Source organism: Temnothorax nylanderi, unplaced genomic scaffold (genome assembly GCF_030848795.1).
Source record: "Temnothorax nylanderi isolate EJ_2023f unplaced genomic scaffold, tnyl_v1.0 TNYL_tig0143_pilon, whole genome shotgun sequence".
Taxonomy (NCBI): Eukaryota; Metazoa; Arthropoda; class Insecta; order Hymenoptera; family Formicidae; genus Temnothorax; species Temnothorax nylanderi.
Genome location: NW_027249205.1, coordinates 348,964 through 372,267, shown reverse-complemented (window position 1 = coordinate 372,267; position 23,304 = coordinate 348,964). Strand labels below are relative to the sequence as shown.

At 35.9% G+C, this 23,304-nt stretch overlaps 1 protein-coding gene across 5 annotated transcripts in view; it reads right to left on the bottom strand.

The window, feature by feature from the left end:
• Oamb (Octopamine receptor in mushroom bodies) overlaps positions 1-23,304 on the bottom strand; it is a 121,472-nt gene that overhangs the window by 80,328 nt on the left and 17,840 nt on the right. The window contains exon 2 of one of the 5 annotated variants that reach the window (XM_071714623.1): positions 14,222-14,269. The exons of the other annotated variants lie outside the window; for them this stretch is intronic. The gene's annotated coding sequence lies outside the window, so the exon portion shown is untranslated. The remainder of the gene's footprint in view (positions 1-14,221; positions 14,270-23,304) is intronic. 5 annotated transcript variants of the gene reach the window in all.

The following is a 23,304-nucleotide window of genomic DNA, read 5'->3' as shown; positions in this document are numbered from 1 at the left end:
CATTGTTATGGCGTAAACCATTAGTCTGCTCGTTATTGCGTTTTTGTCGTGTTAGATATCACGATGCGGTCTCGCGCGCTTCGCGTGTACTTGGCGCGGAACACTACCGTGTCTCTTGATTATACTCTGCTTGTTATAGATAATCCTATCACGTTGAGTTTATATAGGCTCTACGGACCAAATGCGTGACGTAATTAGTACTTTGTTACGTAAACATATAAAGGATACGATCGCAGTAAATGCATTATTCGATACATTGCAGAAACGTATTGACTACGCAGGAGGGAACAGCCGTGATTCTTGTATAGATGGACTATTGTAAGAAAGTAAGGGTAAAAAGATTTTTCCAAATATTATTACTATATACTATATACTACTTAATAAAGAAGATATTTAATATAAAAAATTGGGGAATTTTAATCGTAATTAAATATTACTTCGTCATTAAATAGAAGTTAAGCTAGAAGTAAATAACTTTAACTGCTATAATTGCGTTATAAAAAATGATTGAACATCACGAAGGCTTTAATTTTCTAAAATTTTTCGAAAAATGCAGTCCCGCGCTATTTGTTTACTCGTTATAATTTTCTACATGCCATAAATGCGACTTAGAGAATTAAATTTATCAGATTTTCGTGTTTATGCTTGTTAACAGACTATTATTTCTAATTTTACGATATCACGCAAAATGCTTTAGCGTTGTTTCCCTCCGTATCAGAGAAATTATACGATTCTATGATTCTACATATCAGACAGAGGAAAAGTTTCTTTTATTGTCCTCGGTCACATGAAGTGGTTGCAGTTTCGATACTCGAAGCAGTCTTAAGAAGGAGTGACAGATGCGAGAGTATAAAAGATTTTAACGCGGAGAAACGGAACGAAGATTCGCAAGAACAACGGGAGCACCTTTGCTATCTAGCTAGACAGCCTTCTGTCAGCCTTTGAAGTCATCTGCCCTCCGCTGTAGCCTTTCCGACTCTTTATCATTATCTATACGCTTTGTCTTACACGGCTTCTTTTGTCCTGATCCGACCCCAACTCCGTCACTGGCGGACGTTTTCTGCGGTACCATTTTTCTGCCGGCCGACTCGCGATATTATTGTATCAAGACATTAGGACACATCGAAGTAATTACGCACACGTTTCATAGCGACGCGACCCCATAAGAAATGACACGTTTCTGTCCCCGTATAAATCATTGATTGAGTGACGGTGGCGCACGCTGTTTTTCTCGTCATATATCCGACGAAAGGGATGAGATATTAGAAGAAACAAAAAAGATCCCAAAAATATAATTCCCAAACAAATTGTTAATTAATACACAATTTAAGTATTGAACTATCGCAAGTATGCATCCTTTACTTTTAATTTTAAATAATCTATTTCTTTATGTTGACAATAGTATTTGAAAATGTATTCCTTAATTTATTTCTAAAAAATAAAAATAACATGCATTGCAAATTATATCTTTAATTTCATTCTTTGCTTATTCATTGTGTCTATTTATCTTACACGTTTATTCGTTAAATTTGTAATTCTAGGCAACAAATCGAAAAGTGAATAATTACGTCTCTAATGATAGGGGACTTTCTCGGGTATTTCTGGGAATCTTTGAAATTATTATCCTTCTAGCCTGACATTCAATTATACTTATTTGCCGCCAGCTTCTTTCTCTTTATAGGGCTTATTAGCGCGTCTGTCCGGAAAGAGACATTTCGTAGATTTAGTTCGTTATATTTAGTTCTCGGAAATTACCTGGCCACCACATCGACGATATTACCTTCAACTCTTCAGCTGCAATTTCATGGACGCTAGAAACCAGCGGCAGCGTCAAGAAAATGTAGTGGGGGAAAAAGTTCAGACCGTCTCAGCTTTTTAGCGTACCGCAAAATTCAACGGAACTTTTTCCCCCATGAAATTGCAGCTTTCGTCTCTCTTCTCCTTATCTCTCTCTCTCTCTCTCTCTCTCTCTCTCTCTCTCTCTCTCTCTCTCTCTCTCTCTCTCTCTCTCTCTCTCTCTCTCTCTCTCTCTCTCTCTCTCTCTTTCTCCGCCTTTCTTTCGACTTCTCTCGCCAATCTGTTTCGAGTGCCGCATGTTTTTCGATTCTTTTCAATAACGACGTCAATCGCACGTTTCATCCCGTTTCATCCCGATCTCGCGTTTTTTCGTCATTGAATTTTTATACTATAACTATACCAAAGAACACAAAGACGATGACATCTTAAATATTGTTAAATTTCACGAGCAGTTTCCGTAGTAACTTCGCCTGCATGAACCGAATCGACGTATCTTACAATGAGAGCAGAAATAAATTCATCGTCAGTTTTATGTATTGCATGGTGACAATATCATCATAAGTTTTGCATCAAGAACCAAATTGACTGAATAAGTTTTCGAATTAAGTGCATCGTACAATAAAACACGATAGCAGCTGCTTTCTTTCGTTTTGATTTGCATCTACGAGGCACTGATAATGTTGGTAGCAGGCAATTATTTTCTGCGTTAATTAGTTCTCTAAAGCTTTCTGAAGAAAACGCGTACGAAACTGAAAGCAATCTAATTTCTATTATTACGACGTTTAAATTAAAATTATAGAAATATTTTATCTGTGCAAAATTATAGATAATAATAGGGCAAATGCTATTATTAAAATTATTTTACCATAATTTGATGCTGTAGTTTGCTTTCTTTGTCTATTTCTTTATCTGTATCGTTTGTATTTTCTCGCGGTTCAAAACTATAATGTAAACTGTTTCACAAATAATATGACGCGGATACCTAAATAAGCCCTTTTATTTATTGGAAATTATTAATTTGTATAGGGGGAAGTGGGGCACATTGATACATGGGGGCACATTGATACAGTCATTATATCTCTGCATGAGAAACATCTTTTTCGGGATTTAATATTGAGTATTTTAGAGGAGGATTTGCTTTAATTTTTATGGCAGTGAGAAACATCTTAAGATGTTTCTCATGCAGAGATATGATGACTGTATCAATGTGCCCCCATGTATCAATGTGCCCCACTTCCCCCTAATAGAGATTATTTATACATTTTTTAAATTTCTAAAAGTAATCTCTTTTATAATAATTTTTATGGTCTCTTAATTCTGTAAAAATGTATCTAAAATGTTTGAATTCTGTCTTTTTAATCATGCAATATGCTATGTATACAGGGTCTTTCCTAAGTTAGTACAAAAAATTAAAGGGGATATTCCGCCCCTGGTGGAACTGAAAATGTTTTATCGGTACTGGAAAATGGTTCTTAATACGCATACCAAATTTGAATAAAATATCTTTAAACGTTTTCCAGATTTTCGAAATTTTTATAGTTTTTTCCATAACTTTGATACTCTGTATTTTGAAAAAAAAAACAGTTTAGGGCATATGTTTATAAAACTCATATCATTTTCTTCCTAAAATAAGTCACAAAATTATTTCCTTCAATTTTTGTACTTACTTAGAAAACACTCTGTATATACATATAAAAAATACACTCTACACACGTATCAGAGTTTATAACAGTACATCATTCTTAATCTTTCTTTTATCGCATCAGAGAAAGTTTCTTTGATAAATGTATAAAGTATTATGTATAAAGTTTAAAAGTGATATTCTTTTTAAATTCTGTGGAGGTTTTACATAAAAAAATCCATTTGAAATAAAAAGTAACAGAGATAGAAAACTTAGTCTTCAAAATAAAAGTAAATTGTCTGTTTATCTTCGTGATATAAAAATTAATGCATATGACAAATTTTCAAGCTCAATTTTCTTTTTTATATCAACTATATTAATGATCAAACACGTTTTATTTTTCATATTGCTCGAATGAATATATCCGTCACGCAAAATTAATCAGTACGTATAGGGAATGTGCAATCATATATATCTTGATATGTGCTCTCGTATATAATAATTCTGTATCGTCCATTCCATCCTGAATTAATAATCTTAGTCATACATTATTGTACACATAACTTCACGTTATTTCATCGTTGTAATTGTCTAATTAAAAAAGAGCAAGAGAATGGCGATCTCAAAATTCACATTAAATAATGTACACGGTGGTGATAACAATAGTAGTACTAGTTGAGTCGAGGATATACGTATCGGTCAGGTCGTATGAATTAGATAGCAAACTTTATGGTGATTAGGGAAACAATGGGAGAACTACTGCTGTGCGACAGCGTATATATACAATAGATTATATCAGACGAGAAACGCAGTTTCACGATGCTGTCGATGTAGAATAAAAGAGAGAAAGAGAGAGAAACTTCATCACTTCGTCAACAAAGGAAAAATATGTAAATATAATTTGCAAGAAAGAGAATAATCTAGATCCAGATTCTTTTATATAAACTTGTTATATAAATTTCAGTAGTCCTAACAAGTTTATATAAAAGAATCTGGATCTAGATTATTATACATATCGAGCAAGAAACCAATAATAATTTTCTTTATCTGAATTATTTTAGATATCTGCTCGTTTTATAATCCTTTATAATGTTTAGTCATTAATTGAGAACTGAAATTAATATGAAACATGCATGAATGAAAAATGGTTATTAATTTTGTTTCGAATTATTATTTCAGTTCATAATCCAAGATATCACGTGTGTTTGACAATATTATAAAAATACCGTTAATCCCGTTTGCTCAGCACTCGCGTCACGTGTGGAATATTAAGACAAATTGAAAAATATTAATCAATACCTCGCGTTCCGTTACGCGCGCGAATGAGCAGTGATATACGTGGTGAGAAATAATTTTCGTTCGCATTAATTGAATGTCCCGGCAATCTCCGAGTACTCGGCCGCATTTTTTATCACATTATTTCCCAACGGAGTGGCTCCGACCATTCTTTACATCACTCGATTGAACCAATATTTTTTCAGCCATCGGTTATTCTATTACTTCCGCTCAAACAATATTCCAAGAAACAAAATATCCAAAAATATCATACTAGACAAGAGCGCGTCCATCTACAACGTAGAATTACATCGACAAGTGACAAGTCTGTGTTTTACCTTAGCAGAAGTATATACCGTATGTGTACGCGGTCCATTTTTGTATAAGAGAAATGTTCTAAGTTTTAATTGCACAACTTACTCATTTTGATAGTTGCCGAGAGCGCTCTATGTTAGTCGCGTCAAAACCACAAGAGATTTAACTCGCTGTAAAATAAATCACAAATAATCGTTAATTTTTCATACAACACGATCACATTTCGCGTCTCGTAGTACCTATCACTTCGCGTTAAGGGCAATAATGCAGCAATATAGTGGCTCGAGTCTTCGGCGTAACAACCAATAACAATCTGCGAGAATGGTGACCTGCGACCTTATATACGCTCTGTGTCGCGAAGAACAAGCGTTGTAAGTATCTGCTACCCAATACAAAATATTTAATATATTGCTAAATAAATACCAAATCTATCCTGTTCTTCGCAGTTAAAATTAATTTTTATAAACGGCCCGTTTTCACAGATCATAATCTAATGTTCACTGAAAGAATAAAATCTACCGTTGCTTCTATCGAAATATTTATGTAGCAAATTAATATTTTCTATTATTATCTATCTCCAATTTCTTATTGCATGTATAATTATTTTAACAAATAAAGAAACAGGATTAAATCACCGTAAGAATGTGAAGATTTGTTTTAAGATTTATTAAAATTACATCTTTCGATCTCATTCTTCCCGAGGGCTATAGAAATTGAGAAAAAAAGTAACAATATTTAAAATTTTTTATGCTCCTTAAAACAAGATAAAAATAAACTTAATTCTTCAAATTTCGATCAAACTTACTAATTCTTAAGTATAGATATTAATTAATCAATTACTCAAATTTTTATTTAAAAAAATATTGATCAATTTACGTACAATAGTTAAAATTTACTATTTTAGTAATCATTTTATCCGAATCATCAGTTGATTGTAGGATCTGCATGTAATAAAGAGACAAAAAGTCAGCTAAACAATAAAAATCCACATCATCTATGCTACAAAAATTAGATAATAGATAATAGACAAATCGGTATGCGCGCAAGCACAATTATAAGTTCGAGCACATGAGTTTTACGCGAAAACATCCTTTGATTATCCAACTTTGATCATTTAGAATTCGAAAACTATGTGACCTCAATATTTTCGACTCTAATTAATCACTAGAATGTGCTATTCGAGAAAAATTTTCTGCGTGTGGTGGTTACGAGATATACCACCACTTGTATCGTTCTGGCATCCGCGTTGTTCACCGTAAAAATATAATGTGTTTCTTTCGTATGCTTGTCCTACAATCAACTAATTAAGGAAACAAATTAGCCTCACTTAATTACTTTTTGACGTTTCTGTCTTCTCGAAGTTTACGGGAACAAAATTGCGTTGTGATGTCGATGGCGAGCGAGCGAAAGCGGCGGCGCACTCGCGAAACTTGGCTAATTGGAACATTTACGAGACGCACGTGGCTGGCGGCATCATTATCCGTTATAAGGAGACTATCATAACGAGAGATATCTCTTGAGAAGTTTGAAATTTCGTCAGAGGCCTCGGCGCACTCGGCGGCGCACCCTTCTCTCTCGCACGAGCCGCGCAATGCAACGAATATTTTCGGACGAGAGTTCGCCCGAGGACGTCGAGGGCCTCCGATAGTTATAATCGACGTGCTACCGATGTACTCGAACGCAGAGTTATCGCGTTCGGATATTTTAAGCGGAAGGAACCGACCGTTAGACCAGAAATTCCGCGGCGATACCGCGGGTTCATCCACGGTCGATGATTTCGAGCAACTACACCGCGAGAGATATTTCTGCCTGTTCCTCCTTCCCCTTGCTCGAAACAGTCGGAATTCCGTCGAGAGAAAGAGAGAGAGATATATGCTCGACTTATATCACGTACATAGCCCTTAGCAAGTTTCCAAGTACGAGCGGAAGGTTTCGATCAATCGAAACGGAACTCGCGCATTAGCTTCGTTCTCGCTCCGAATATAACTAACTGGCTACAGCTATGTAACTTGGAACGCGGACCCCGCCTCATCCCTCTCCTTCTTCTCCTTCTCCTCCTCCTTTCCTCTCCATCCACTTCCAAATCTGTTTATCTTACGGAGAACGGGGGATTACGCTGATCCCTGGGAAAGGCGCGCCAGGTAGCGTGTCGTACTACGCGCGTTAAGGCAAGTTCACGCCAGAAGTGGCAATCGTCTTTTTCCGCGCGGCGCTTAAGAACGGGGAGAGAGAGTCTTTCTCCACTTATATAGAAGTCCGAATTTTATGCCGGAAACTTTTCTCTCAAAAGCATGTAACCGAATATTTAAGATTTATTTCCGGAAGTAATAGGAAGAAAGAAAAACATAGGGGAAAGAGATAGCGAATATTGTGATTTAATATGCACCGATACCATCAATAATACTATTTTTTTAACTATATACATGTTTTGATACGTATATTTATATATGTAATTTAAAAAATTGTTAATTACATTGTTTGCAAAAAATCGCGGATAGTTTATATAGTTTGAAGTGTTTTTGTGTAGTTGTGTAGTTTTGTGTAGTTTCAATAGCAATGAACCGATAAGTATCCCGTTAAAGACAGAAATAATAATCATTACGTAGATCGTGTATCTATTACACATGCATATACGCGCGTGTTGAAGTATATGATTATTGCGCGTATACATAATACATGAGACACAAGGTAATTGCTCCGTTTGACACCATCAGCGTTTACGTTGCCCGAATCAATCATAAAGCTTTCAACGAGAAACTGACGAGTAAGTGGAGGAAAATAAGCGTTTTCGCGAGTGAGAAACAATGGAAGAGGTATAAGCGGTAAGTAAGAAACGCATTATTTCTGCAACGCATAATATATATATCGAATAAATCTCCGGTAAAAGCTTTAGTTTCTCAATATATTTTTCTTCAACTTCGTATTTCCCATTTTCTCGTGGCATACGCGACGCGAAATAACGGAGGGCAGTAGATTAGAGGATACGTTAAAAGCTCGTGCACGTTGTATGATATGGCTTTTATCGTGCTTTTATCGCGTCGATACATTTGTCATTGTGCCAGATGCAGTTTCGCGTGAGATTAAAAGGATCGCCATAAAAACGATAGAGCGGTTGGTACAATTAAAATGTAAATAACACCGTATAGCGAAAAAATATTTATTTAAAAATTAATGGTCTAATTTATCCCGTAAAGTATGACTGTAATTAGGAGATATGATCGCAATTAATCTTCCGCATTTGAAAGCATAATACCGTTTTGGCGATATCGCGAATATACCGTCGAATTTTTTTTATTACAGCGCGGTTATACACTGCAAAGGATATTCGATCTTCATTGAAAGGATCCATTAATCGCGTAATGTAGAGACAAAAGGGTTGATTTCAGTAATGGAACATGCTTTCGGGTACTTACGTCAAGGGACTCATCGATTTTGCTAATGGAGCTGCAGTTAAATGCCAATTAGCGGGATCGAAATTAATTGCAGATCAAAGCGACACGTAACGCTTTTGGAAAAAACAGGATTGCATTTATTATTTATTGCGATGATCGCGTGGACCATCGCAATTTCAGTATCTGATGAAGATATATATAAACTCGAACTTGAACTCCTCGATCAAGTATCATTTGATCAGATAAATTAATCGTCCTGGTTACGCGTTCTAACGTGACATAATCTCGAGGTCATAAATTAGAGCACAGCGACATAAATTACATATATGACAGAGAAATATGCTCTTCCGCTTGCATATGCAACGTAGTTTCGATTTCAAAGCGAACGGTATTCTTTTTTTTCGGAATTAGGCGTTTGAAAGTTAAACAATAAAAATTCAAAGGTTAAAAAAATTAAACAATTGCTGGGCAATTATGATGTTCTGTTTTATTTTTCGTGCATCGAATATAGCAGTTCTAAATCTAATAACCGTGCAGAATTATGAAAAAACCGATAGCATTAGTTAGTACAACTCATATAAATAAATCAAATAAGAAATTAAGAAAGAGGCAGGCGCGGTAATTAGTGCGCAATATATTATATTATCAAATATTATATTATCAAATAGACAAATTAAATAAAAGAGTGCTAAATCTATTAATATTCTAAATCTATTAATATTCCAAATTTATTAATATTGCGCTGCAGATGACCCCAAAAAAGAGTCGAAACGTTAATTTAGCATTATTTAATTTATCTATTTGATAATATAATATATTGCGCACTAATTACCGCGCCTGGTTCTTATTGCCTCTTTCTTGAATCTTATTTGATTTATTCAAGAGAGAGCATCCATACATTTTTATTCTATTCATATAAATAATTATCAGAATAAGTGCAACATTCTAATAATGTTGATAAAATTTTTGATTATATTGTGATCTATTTCATAATGTATTCTTCAATTGTGTGTGTATGGCCACCCCGAAGGATAATTCTCTGCAGTAAGATCGAAAGGGAGTAGGATTCTTATACAATTTAAGGCGAGATCGGAAAATTTCAGCAACAATGGCGTGACGACGTAATCGGATCAGCGATAAAATGCTGGAGATGAAGCAAAGTGTCGTCGTATAATGAAAGCGTAAAACAGAGGGCGGGAACTTATTCGTCTCGGTACGTCGACCGCGGAACAGCGCGCGCAACACAAAGTGTTAGCTTTAAATTACTTTACGTCGCGAACAAGTTTACGGAAGATCGCGATTATGGTAATATCTCCTCGTTTTACAGTGTCCGTCGTAATTCGTTCTGTCACTGTCTCGACGGGGCGCAGGGGGGTGGGAGACGACACTCGAGAAATGTTATTATTAAAAACAGCCCGAAATATCTACCGTAATTCAAGGTAATACGCGCTCCCAGTGTTCCCAGTATTTTACCGTTGTATTTTACGAAGCTGATTAACTGTGATTCACTCTTCGTAATACCTTCGTTCGCGTTCTCACGGTAATTAAACGTGGAACGTGTAAAAAAAAATAAAAAGATTGTATTTTGACGTTTCGCAAAAAATTGAGGAATTACGCCAACGCAATTGGAAATATTGGGCAAATATTGGGTCTCGTCAAGATGTAACTCAATCTTTCAGACTGTTGATAAAAGATTTGATTGTGTAAATGCTAAAAAAAATTGTTCGGAAACTGAAAATAAAAATGTTGTTGACGGTATTACGCAAAATTCCGCGAATAACATTTTGCAATATAAAATAGGGTTAAAACGGAAATATTAAACGGAAACAATTTACTTGCAAACGAATTCCCGGGTTCCGTATGATATTAAATTGAAACGATTAAAACGGCTGAGGGTTCAATATCAATATTTAAATAACTGAAAGTGAATATTTCATTACCACTGTAGCGTAAATGATTTGTAACGACAAAATGTATCGCGGCAGCATTTGCGCGACATCCAAAATAATTACGTTTAATTCATACGCGCTAATATATGTGTAATGAGATTTACGATTATTAAACGATCACGTCTATGTTATACATAAAGTAATCAGGTTCGTTTTTTCACGACAGGAATGATAGATTAAATGACAATATTGACAAAATGTGAAACAAAATTGGTAGATTCCCTTTGTCATTTTTAAGTCCCTTCGGTCATGAATAAAAGGACATCGAATTCGTGAAAAATGTATCATATGTTATTTCGGTGATAAGAGAACGTGCTCTTAAAAAAAAAAAATGTACTATATACCGACACACACATGATATACGTATAAACATGCACCGAAAAAATCATATTCTTGATTTTAGAACAAAACCCTCTAAAGCTATCCTCTAATCGAATATTCTAAAAAATTTAGAATATTCCCCTTTAAAAGTCTCCTGTTAAGAATATTCTAAAAAATTTAGAATATTCCCCTTTAAAAGTCTCCTGTTAAGAATAGTTTCTGAAACAAAGAAAATATTCTAAAATGCTACTTCGGTGATCGGTTAACAAATGACACTCGCGCTCACGCAAGCTCGTATATTGCTCGCGGTCCGCGCTGTAGTACGGTGGTGATACGTAACCTAGTGCTGTTCTTAAAAAATGGAAGAAGTGAAAGAGTGGCTGCTTCAGCATAATTTATGTGAATTGATCAGCCGTTTTGAGAGTAAGTACGAATTGGAATTCTCGTGAAAGTATGTAAGTGTGAGTATCACGTAAGTATCACTGGGATCGAACATATTCTCGCGCGATGTAATCGGGCCGCGAGGCTGACTGCTACATGCATATTCTGCTACGTGAATATTCTGGTACTTCGCAATAAAATTAATTATGAAGATGATGTACTAAGTAATAATGTTTCTCAAACAGGACTCAAGACTCGTTGTATATGGCACGTTCTGAACTCTTACCATGTCACTGAGAATCTTGTGTGCGATTTAATGCATGATTTTTTTGAAGGAGTGTGTCATTATGACTTATGTGCTATACTGGACTACCTTATCAATCATATGGGTTTTCTCAATCTTGAGATTCTGAATGATCGTGTTCAGAACTTTGATTATGGTGATTCAAGTGGCAAGCCCTCACTTATTACTGCAGTTCACATTCGCAATAAAAAATTAAAAATGTCCTGCATCTGAAATAATGTTTTTTGTACATCACTTCGGTTTAATAATTGGGGATTTGGTGCCAGAACATGATGAAGCTTGGAGACTGTACACAGTTCTTGCTAGAATACTAGACATTGTGATAGCTCCATATGTTAGACGACAGTTAACTGAGTACCTTTCAACTTTAATTGCCGAACATCATGAGATGTATTGTAGACTTTTTAATAAGACTTTGAAACCTAAACATCATTTTATGGTGCACTATCCCCGTATCATGAATTTGATAGGACCAATGATAAATATCTGGTCAATGAGACTAGAAAGAAAGCATCGCCCTGTCATAAAGAGAGTAGCGGATAACATGAGTTGCCGTAAAAATCTACCTCTTTCAATTACAAAAAGATATGCACTTGCATGTTGTGCAAAGATCCTGAGTAGGCGCGGTTTCTCAAATGACGTTAAATACCATCCAAAGGAACGTAGACTAGTAAATTGTGAGAACTTTGAAATGTTTCAAAATATTTTACCTGATGAATTGAGACATTCACTTGCAATCAAAGAAGTAGTCATTTGTGGAACCTGCTACAAATCTAACATAATCCTTGTTATTAATTACGAAGAGGACTTGCCTCTTTTTGGAAACTTGTGTTGGATAGTGAGGCCACAAAATGTACAAGAGCGTCCCCAGGATTGCGGACCGTTAGTTTCAACGAACACTTGCACTCCTATAAAATTAGGCCTACTGCGGAATGGTTTCTGGTTGAGTACAGAGACCTTGTATCTTTTTATCCGTCTATTGCTCACATGGGGTCTGATGGGAACACTTATGTGACTTTTAGGCATTGTAATAGTTGTAAGATTATTTGTATAAGTGATTCATATGTATCTTTTATTTTAACACGTTGCATATTCCATTTGTCTACTTTTGTATTTTTTTCCATCTTTTTAGCTTAAATACAATGAAAGAAGTAAGGAACTACACAGGAATTAAGAATAAAAATTTAAATAAAATAAGGATATGGATAATCCATATCTTATTAAAGTCTTTATTCCTAATTTCTGTGTAATTCCTTATTTTTTTCATTGTATTTTAACTCTTAGAAGAGTGCCCTTTTTTAATCCATTCAAAGGATATATACTAAAGGATATATACAAGATTAATAAGGATATATACAGGATTAAAGGGAAATCTTCTTACCTTTAGGATATTGTACTTGGCGCTTATTTTAGTGGGAAATACTCTGTAGTTTATCGGATTATTCTAAAATCAAGAATATGATTTTTTTTCGGTGTGTGTAATACTTGAATTTCACGAAAAAAGAAAATTATACTTTTTAATATTATTTAATATTACTTCTTTAATATACTTCTTTAACATTACTTCGAATTCTGGCTAAGGTTGCGAATATTGTTCGCAATAAACTAAATTATTATAAATAAACGATATTAGCATCAAAATTACATCAATTTAGAAGGACCAAAACCCATGATTGAAACGTGTTGACGATTAATTTAACCAAAACCAATCGTATTGTCAAGACGATTATACTGATAGTCAATAGGGTCGATTAAAAAGTTTTTACTGTTAAAGAAAATTATATATTCTATAGAAATATTGCGCGTGAGAGAAAATGGAAATTAAATACTAGGGACTCAGAACTGTTTCTTTCTGAAAAGACTTATTGCTGTAATGAGAAATGACACGCCGGAAAAAGCGCCCTTTTCCATGCGTCTTAATTCGGTGACCTGCCGTCGTGACCTTATCTGAATAATGCCCAAGTGACCTTATCTGGATGAATTTTCGCCAAGCGTTTCTTTACGCCAGAGCGATTTTTCAAGCTTTATCTGTGGTTTCTTGAAGGTCACTCAACAATTCTCTGCGTTATTCATTTCATCAAAACGATCGCACTCCCACCTCCGCAGAAAGTTCATTGTTCATTTTACTCATTTTGTTCCTCTTGCGAAGCCGTAATCAAACTCAATAAGATTATATTAGATACATGAAAAAGAATTTCTTCGGTACACTTAAGACGCGTTATCAAAATAAATAGCATACAATAAATTAGAATTACTTTAAATAACGTAATTAACATAATTTTTCTTCAATATTGGAATAATGATTAATAAATATTTTATTATAATTATTCGTATAGTCGTTTAAATAAATAATTGTCTCTTTTGTTTAGAAAAAAGAAGTGCAGGAAACACGTGACATTCGAGAAACTAAAAATATAACGAGAGAGAATTTATTCCTCGTAGCACGCGACGCCTAAACCAAAACGCAATATGCTTCGATCTCACCTATATATGTATTAAAATTGTATTCCACTTGCAATTTTTACGGCTCGTTGCGGATTCCACAAACGATCTGCATCCTGGATTCTTTCCGTGCATCGCCGAAGGCAAAAATATCAACCGCATCACAAATGATGGGAATATCCATTTTACTTCGCTGTCTCTTTAGCCCCGCAAGAACCACTTGATCTCCGTCGAGAAATATGTAACCTCCCTCCTTCAAATCGATCGTATCGTATCGGACGCTCCAGATCCGGTCGAGTGCGCGCTTGCACCCCCTTCCGTGGCATTATGTCAGATTTTTTGCTGAATCGGGATTTGTTCGTGTCCCGAAGCGTGCACGGATAAAAGACCGAGCCATCATGAATTTATCGAGTACTATACTCACGTTATATCGAGCGCGCTCTGCGAAATTCCGGTAGCCACTCGTACGGCGCTGCACGACGAAACAATATGAAACAAAATCGCTAATTCACAACTCGTTGTTTCGAGTGGAAAGACACGCAAAAAAAACACAAATCGAAAAATTCTCTCTAAATATGATATAAATGAATATAAATATGATATAAATTTACGTATGTAAAGATCTAAGCGTTTATGAGTAGACAACTAATATTAAATCAATTCTACATTTTCTTGCAATCTCTAAGTGTAAAATAAAATATAAAAAACAAGCGCATGCTCGTGCTTCAAAGAAAGAAGGCCAAAAAAGTTAATATTAAAAGACTGTGCTTTGAATAAACTATTATAACATAGATACTTCATTATATTACAAACAATATTTTGTATGTTAAAATTAATTAATATAATATTCTGTCAATAAATCTTTATCAAAATTATCTTTAATTTTGCATTTATAAAATGCATTTATGAAATGCATTTTGAAATCTTGAAATTATGTATATCGATACATATAAATAATATCTTAACAATGTAAAGTTGTTTCAATGTAAAAAATGTATGTCACCCAAAGGCAAAAATATACGCCGTACGTACGAAATCATCAACAGGTGGTTTTACATAACCGTCAAAGTTATCTCGCAGGTAGAAATAATAGTGCATACCTACTGGCTTTGCTCCATCATCGCCATAAATACGCACCAAAGAAGAAATATAGATTTTCATGTTTGTACAGTCTTGGATGATAATAAAGCATTACAGTGCTAATAAAAAAAATAATTTAATTTGGAATAACAATAAACACAGGTTTTCTCAGATTTATGTTTCAAATAATATTTTTACAGATAAATTTACGCAAATAAATAAGTTTTTCAATTATGTGCACAATGTGTAATTATTCAGATTTTATTTCTTATAGGTCGCAGAAATTAAATCGGCTGTAATAATAAAAATGATGGGAAATTAGACAATGCGCTTGTGATTAGCACGATGAAAGAAAATAATGATTAGTAAGCTTTAAGCAAATTTTCTCGAGAAAGAACATATAAATTGTTAGTTTAAGTTTAGCGAGATGTATCAGGTGTATCTTTTCATTATTCAAAGACGCGGAAAATGAGAACACGGACTTAATCCCACAAATCCGAGAACGTGTGAAGGGATTATCGCGTTACATCCTAACGGCGGGGGTACGACGCAACAGAAATTAATTTTCCTAGCGACTCGAATTTCTCGAGAGTCTCTTCGCGCGAGTTGTAAACTGAAATGTCGACAGATTGAAATATACGCGGGCATTAAATCGTTCTATAAAATGATCGAACGGCATTGTATCAAATACACGCGTGTGTTACTTTGACATAACGAGTAATAATCAATTAAATAGAAAACGCTTATTTTATCAAGAACGTAGAGCTGTCAAAATCAATCATTTTCCGTTTAATAATACGATATCTTTTTAACAGAGAAGTATGGAAGTGTTTTTCTTTTTAAAATGCAAATACGTATGGACGTTCGTGGGAAACTTTATTCATCAATTACGGATTAAATTACTGCATGAAAGAAATACGATTAAATATCGGGAAAAGATAGTGATAAAATAATCTCGCAAATCCTCCAAGCATATGAAATAAAAAACAGCAGGTAAAATTTACCAGCGTTATTTGTGTCGCATAAAATCGTAACGTTTCTTTTCTTGCGAGAAAGAAACAGACAGGATGCGATACGCGGAAAACTCGATAAAACGGACGATAAAAGTAAAAAAAATCTGGAACTCTGCTGTGGAGTATAATGAGACAAGCGGAGAATCTTTTTCACTGAATGTCGCATCGCGCTCGCGATTTGCAGTTTTTGATGCGCAACGTCGCAAATGATGTGAAAAACACGACAAATGTATGTCTCTCTCGGTGCTATTCTAAAAGAAAAACCTACAAGAACGCTTGTTTAAGAAAAATCGCACAATGTACAATGAGGACAAGGTTCGCGAAAACGACAACAGTCATATATAATATAAAATGATATAATTTAAAATGCGTTGAGGAAAATCCCCTGTTATGAGATAAGCTCCTAATATGCGATAGCGGGGTTTCTGCTAAACTAATAGGTTCTATTTGTTGGTTCCACCATGAACTTATTATGCCCTTGGGGTAAAACCTATTTAGTAGAAAATTCATTGTTCGATCGTGCATGCACTCGTTACGAATATCGATATTGTGAATTTAGATGTTGTCAAGTTCCATGAAGGTGAGACTTTGAATCTTGTTTCTTAAATAATAAATAAATATTTGACAATGAGTTCTGTATGCAGCGATGGAGTAAGGTCGTATTAATATGAAAATACAGGATATGTTGAGTTGCTTAATTGTAGAGGATAGATTTGGTGATCGCGAAACCGCAAGGCGTGGGGTCCGTAGTATGAGATATTCAGGGTGACGATCGTTGCTAGAGTATGAATAAGGTTATTGTACAGTAATAAAAAGAGGGAAAATACTATGTTAAAGTTAAGGGAAGGTTCATACGAACTTATAAAAGTGTGCTGATGGTGATCGCATGCTCATGCTGGGCGCACACTCCGCTGGAAATATTGAGTATAAGTGGGTTTGCGATCATTGCAAATAAGCTTCTCCATTACATTTGTATTTCAGAGACATTAAATGAAGTTTTCTAATTGCAATACCGATGTATTTTGCACTTTATTAGCGATTTTTCGGGGTATCTCATATTAGGAGCACACTTTTTCGATTTTGCATGAAGCTTATTTTTTACATTTTTCTAATTTTCAGAAAAATTAATATTTAAATTAGATTTTACATTTCAGCATATTAAAGCTTATTAAATTCCCTTTAAAATGACCTACTACATTTTTCAATTCTGCCCACAGACTTCCGATAATCACACAAAATAGATGTAGTATCTCATAATATAAGGGACTTTCCTCTATCTATTATAACTTTATATCTGTATCAATGGCATTTATGGTATCTTGGATTTATAACAAATTCTAAAAAAATTATATATAAGACAAATGTCAAGTAACTTGTTTGATAAAATATAAATGAAGATGAAGGGGAAATCGACGAACATTCGATATATATAAATAAACGAGAACGACGAATAATACAATGATTCTCTAGCCATCGCGATAATCTCAATGCCGTCACCTTGCGTTTGAAAACTTTGAGTTTTAACGTTGCAATATTAAAGAGACGGCGATTTTATCCCAGTCGCGACCCAAATTCTCTCAAATAACTGTCTATACGTGCAATACAAAGTCTTCAAAACGGATAACCGGGATAGCCGAATATCGTTCCGAAATTTCGTGCGCGTGCGTTTTTCATTATCACAACCATGCATACCTACATTTGAATTATTTCCTTTGCGAAATTCATGTGCTGATAATATAGACTTGAGCCAGAAAACTTTTATTATTTGAGTAAATAATTCTCGAGACATTGGCCGTAAAGGTGAAAAGATCAATTTTGAATCAATTGAGAAATGCACGTGAAAATTTTGTGACCCCGTTTTAGAATCGTTCTGTATTTCCAGTGCTACAATTCTTACATATATCTGCCAGTTAGCAGATCGCAAACACGAAACTTTTGACGTTGATTCGCTTGGCTAATAAAGAAATAGGGCATGTTAGTGGACGAGCAAGACGTCAGAGCAGACGATCTAAAATGCAAAAGGGAGATCGAATGTGCTATGCAGAGCGTGTCTATTCTCAACTGCGGAATCATATCCGTTTTTCGCTTTTTCATAGTAAAAATAAATAACATTTTTTCGAAAATCGTTCAATGCTAGATATATCTCCCAAGTCACTGCACACTATCACTGAGCATCGAGCATCGGGTTAAAAGAAAGCACGCTTGGCTCGGAGCATTCTGTATACGTCGTCAATGATACTTTCGTCTGTCGGCATCTCTTGAAGCGTTTCGTCATAACTTCCTCGATGTAAGAGGGTTCCTTTAAGACACGGGGAACTGGAAACATCGGCTTATCTCCGTGCCGTCGCCTAAGCAGATGAGGATATTGCAGCGAGCGAGCGAGCACATTCATCCGATACGAACTCACAGACGGGGGATGATCCCTCTGGGTAGAGTTCTTCGCGAAATTCGAGTCGTGAGATGAAAGCACAAAGAATTTACTGCGTTCTCGCGGTGTAAGGGAGGGCTGAGGAGAGGGGGGGGGGAGAGAAGACGCGGGCTCTTATCGCGCGCGGAAAACGCAACGAGAGGAACGCGCTTTAATCCCGTGCCGCCCATAAATACCCGTTACGCTGTAAGAAGACCGGCGGGGATTTATTGCGCGCTTTACTTCGGCGAGAATGGAGATTCGACGGGAAAGCGCAAGCAACGAAATTACCGGCGCATCGCGGTGCGCTAACTGTTAAGAGAAGCAGGAAGCTCGAATCCTCCCTTGTTTCGTCGTCACAATACGACGGCAATGCGGTTGGATGGAATTAACACGCGTTGGAACTTCGAATGCGATGTTTCGTCGAGCGAGAGAGATAAGTGAAGTGGCGTTCCAACCGGCGAAAAGAAAAAGAGAAGGATAGTCGCGAAAATGTCGAAACGTTGTCTCCGCGGCAAGCTCGTTGCTCAACGAGTGAAACGAAGGATCCGTATTATCCGATAAAATTGAGAGAGAAAGAGAGAGAGAGAGAGAGAGAGAGAGAGAGAGAGAGAGAGAGAGAGAGAGAGGAGAGAGAGAGAGAGAGAGAGAGAGAGAGAGAGAGAGCGGTTTCCTACTTGTGGAAAATTTTCTCGATGACAAACGTATAATAATTCAAAGCTGCAGGAGTGAATTAATTAATAAGCTCATAATTAATAAGATCCACGAATATTTAATTTCATAATTAAGTTATGGACCCTGCAAATTATGGATTTGATCGATCCTAGCTGCAAATACCACGCTGGTTATATTTAAGTTCACGGATTTGAAAGAGTTGCATAATAAAGATTTTTAGATTCTTCCGTCCGTAAGAGGACTTTTTTCCTCCGCTCACAGCTTACGATGTTGTTTTTGGCACTTAGCTGACGTACGACTTCTACTTTTCGTTTGCGGAAAGAGAGAGGTTTTACACCGTCGTTAAGTATTCACGTCTCCGAGTTAGGAGCCGAAAGCCAAGGAACGCGGGAAATCACGTAACGGATCGTACCTACATACACGGCCAGAGCGAATGGTACGTTCCCCGGGAACTCGTGGCGTATGTAGCGCCGGGCTCCCAAGGTGCATCCCACCCCCAGTATAGCTATCGCCGAGCTTGCACGTACTACGCGGACCGACAAGAATGTCAACATGCCGGCATGCGATGGTAGATACTGATGCCGCGCCTGGTAGGAGCGTATGTACGTAAAGCTCGCACATTAGAGACGATAATGGGCAGGAGATGACGGCGGGTGACGGCCATCGTGCAAATTCACGTAAAGTAAAATTTATACCGCTACTCCCCTACGGCTGTCTCCCTTGTTTGAATACTATACACGGTATACATAAAGCAGAGATATAAGGGATAGAAAAATAGATATTGAGATACGACGGTAAGAGAATAATCCGAGATAAGAGGGTGGAATTAATTGCGATCGGTTAAAGAAAAGGAGGAAAATGGGAAAACGTTTGTTTACCCTCAGATAAATCTTACATCTTATGTTCTGTAATTACTGAGAGAAAACGAACTCTATACTTCGTCTTGTAAACAATAACGTAAAATGAAAGAGATGAAACTGAAGATAGCAAATTACAAATTTCAAGAAACGAAAGAAAATTGAAAGAGGGAGAAAGGAAATGTTTGCGAGCTTGTTACAGGTATAATAGAAGACTGCCGTTAGTTTAATTTCTCTTTTATCCCAAACGTCAAATTGAGATAGCGGCATAATTGTTTTTTTTCGCGGATTAGCTGATCTTTAAATTAAGAAGCGCAGGTTAAGAAGGAGAAAGAATGAAGCAAGTCGGATCAAAAGAATTTTCAATCTAGATGTTACCTTTTTAATTTTATGCCGTCTTTTATTAAAACAAAGGTCGGGTATCGTACATCGAAACAAGCAGCGAAACAGCAAAATGATTCCTTCGCTTTATATAAGCAACCGGTCATAACAATGGGAAAACACAATGTAAAAAGCGGTGTTTCTTGTTAGCACGCAAGAAACTTGCTCGTTATGAAATAATCGTACGGTTACTCTTCTAAAGCTGCGAATGCAGGCGCTTTTAAATTAGCCATTGTGAGCGGACGTTAATTTGTAAAGAAATGAAGTAAACGGAGCGCTGAAAAGTTCGCGGGAGGAAATTACGTTTAATCGATCGAACTTCGTTTTAATGAAAGAACTTTAATCGGAGAAACATTCTTGTCGGACATTTGTGTTAACGATATTATCAAATGTAGGTGCACAAGAGCGATTTGCGATAAAAATCCCCGTTATTGAGACAGCGAGAACGGATATTAAGCACGTGTCCGCTAAGACTTTCCATGGCGGCTCTCGAAATCGATCCTCGTCAACCTTGCAAAATTCATGTTCTCGCTTCCAAAGATCGTGGTTACCTCTAGCGCGTATCCCGTAAATCCCGTGGGCGATACATTCATGACGCGCCGGAGATATAGTCGATTACTTGTCCATCGGCGAGCTCGGACAGGTCGTAAAAGTCCAAATTTGCGATCGTCGAGATAGTATATCACCACGATGCGCTCTAAGCGGATTGTATATCAGAAAGATGTCATTTTCCATTTTCGCGCAACATTTTATGAGCGTGCGACGTATAAAACTCATATGCAGGCAACTTCCTCACCATTTCGAATATCACGTTGATATCGGATCAGATATTATCATTTTACGCCGCTGCACCGCTGAGCTCAGCAAATCCGTGTAAAATTTTCACTTTTCACCTTTCGCTCCTACACGAGGATTACACCCGATCGATTCCGCGGATAAACATGACGAAAATACAAACCGCTTTCGATGAGAGAGAGATTAGCAGCTTTATCCAAATATTATTATTCCTTTTCACGGTTCGCATTAAACTGCAATCCGAAATGATCACTATTACTTATTTGCGCGAAGAAATGTTGAACGTATTCTAAATTCTTGGTATTTACACTTTAATTACATTTCACGAACTGCCTGGAGTTGTACTTTCTACCTCCACGATAGAAGTAACACTGAGAGGCAAAAAAATAATTCGCAATCGCATCGCTGATTTACCGTATGAAGGAAGACCGCGGTCGAGAAAGTAATTTATCTCTGTCTCTCTCTTTGCAAGAGAAAACTCCCGAAAAAAGTTTTTCCTTAACTCACTACAGATACTCGTGTCCAAGCTTCTCATCCATTTTCCCCGCCACTCAGCACAAGCCCGTTACATAAATATACAGAGTTTTCAAGTGCGTTAAAGTTTAATAATATACTCTTTAGCAAAACTATACAATGAATTTCTCTGCGGGGAACATGTTAAGTCTGATTAGTTAATAGAAGATAGTTAACAGTGAGAATTAAGGGATTTTCGCGGAACTTGAACTTTGTAAAATATACATGAGTAACAGCGCTGAATTATGGACTTCAACAGACCTTCAAATGAGTGCTTATGTTTGCATGAAATGCTAATAGTCAGTTATTTAACAACTCAATAAAATGAAAAAGCGTTAGAACTATTCCATTTCCTTACTTTACGCTTTTAGATAAGTGACATACATCAAAGACGCAATTAATGTTTCATGGCTGAATCACATAAAAAAAAACATATCTGTATAAATGCAATGTTCATTTTGCATCAAGATGTAACAAATAAAAAAATTATGAAATTTTTTTCGCACAATATTACGCTTGTCCTTATTAAAAGTACGCATTAAAGACTTTTATACAATTTTTGCCGTACAAAAAAATATTTGCGCGAACGTAAATAAATTAAATCACAAAATTGAGCGGCCATATTACATACACGACATGTATATTATTTAGTCCAAACAGTTCTGCATTGCGGAAAACCACGTATTTCACAAGTAGTATTATTCATGTTTTTAACAACCACATTGTAAACTATGGCCAAGTAACGCTGCGTGTATCTAATGCCCACTAACGAGGCTTTCTCAACATCATATATGTGTATGCACGAAAGCTATTATGCAAGTTTGAAAGTAATATATATATATATATATATATATATATACTATATACTCGAAACGCACCACTTCACACTCTAACCAAAGTTTCAAAGGATCTAATAAGCATTCGCCACTGCAAACAATTGTGTTACAGCGGAACAAACGCGTTACAAACGTACAAGGAAAATCAGAGGGAAGTGCAATAAATTACCGGTATCTCCTCCTGGTATCGTGCAATTCATCCAAGCACACCCCTCGAGCAATATGCCGTACTACAGGTTGGTGCCAAACTAATAATTTTCCTTTGTGACGCTTTTAATTAATTTAGAGCCTCTCAACTTTTCCTTAATTCTCCTCCCTCTTTAGCAAGAAAATAATTTGATAATATTGTGTAACATGATTTATTATTATACTCCAGAACTCAATCTAGGTACATACATATATATACATATATATGTATTGTATTGTGTAAATATAATAAAATTCATAAAACTATAAAGAAAAAAATCTTAATAAGTCGTTTTATTTCGACCCAACTGGCCAATTGATACAAGATTGCACGACGTTTCGACCGAATTCCGGTCCTTATCATTGTTTTTGTTTAAAAAAATCTTATTTCTATTTTTTTTGCTTGATTTTAAATGCATTTTACTATTATTTTGAAACTTTGAGTTATTAATACTTTAAGTACGTAACCGAGAATAGAAAAATCGCGATAAAGAGATATGTCCTTCAACAAATTTCTGCTAAAGAAAAATCGATTGCAGTTTTCTCGAGGACGGAGATTCATCCAGCGGAGGATTTAAAATCATTTTGATGTATAAAATCACCCTGTAGATAGCATGGCACGAGGTCGCTGGCTGATGGAAACGTCAATATGTTAAAGTTATAGAACGACGAAAAATTATCGGATTTAAACGAACGGGACACGCGAAACAATCGTCAAGATGATATGTATCCATCGATATGTGATATGCGCTCGAAGGAACGTG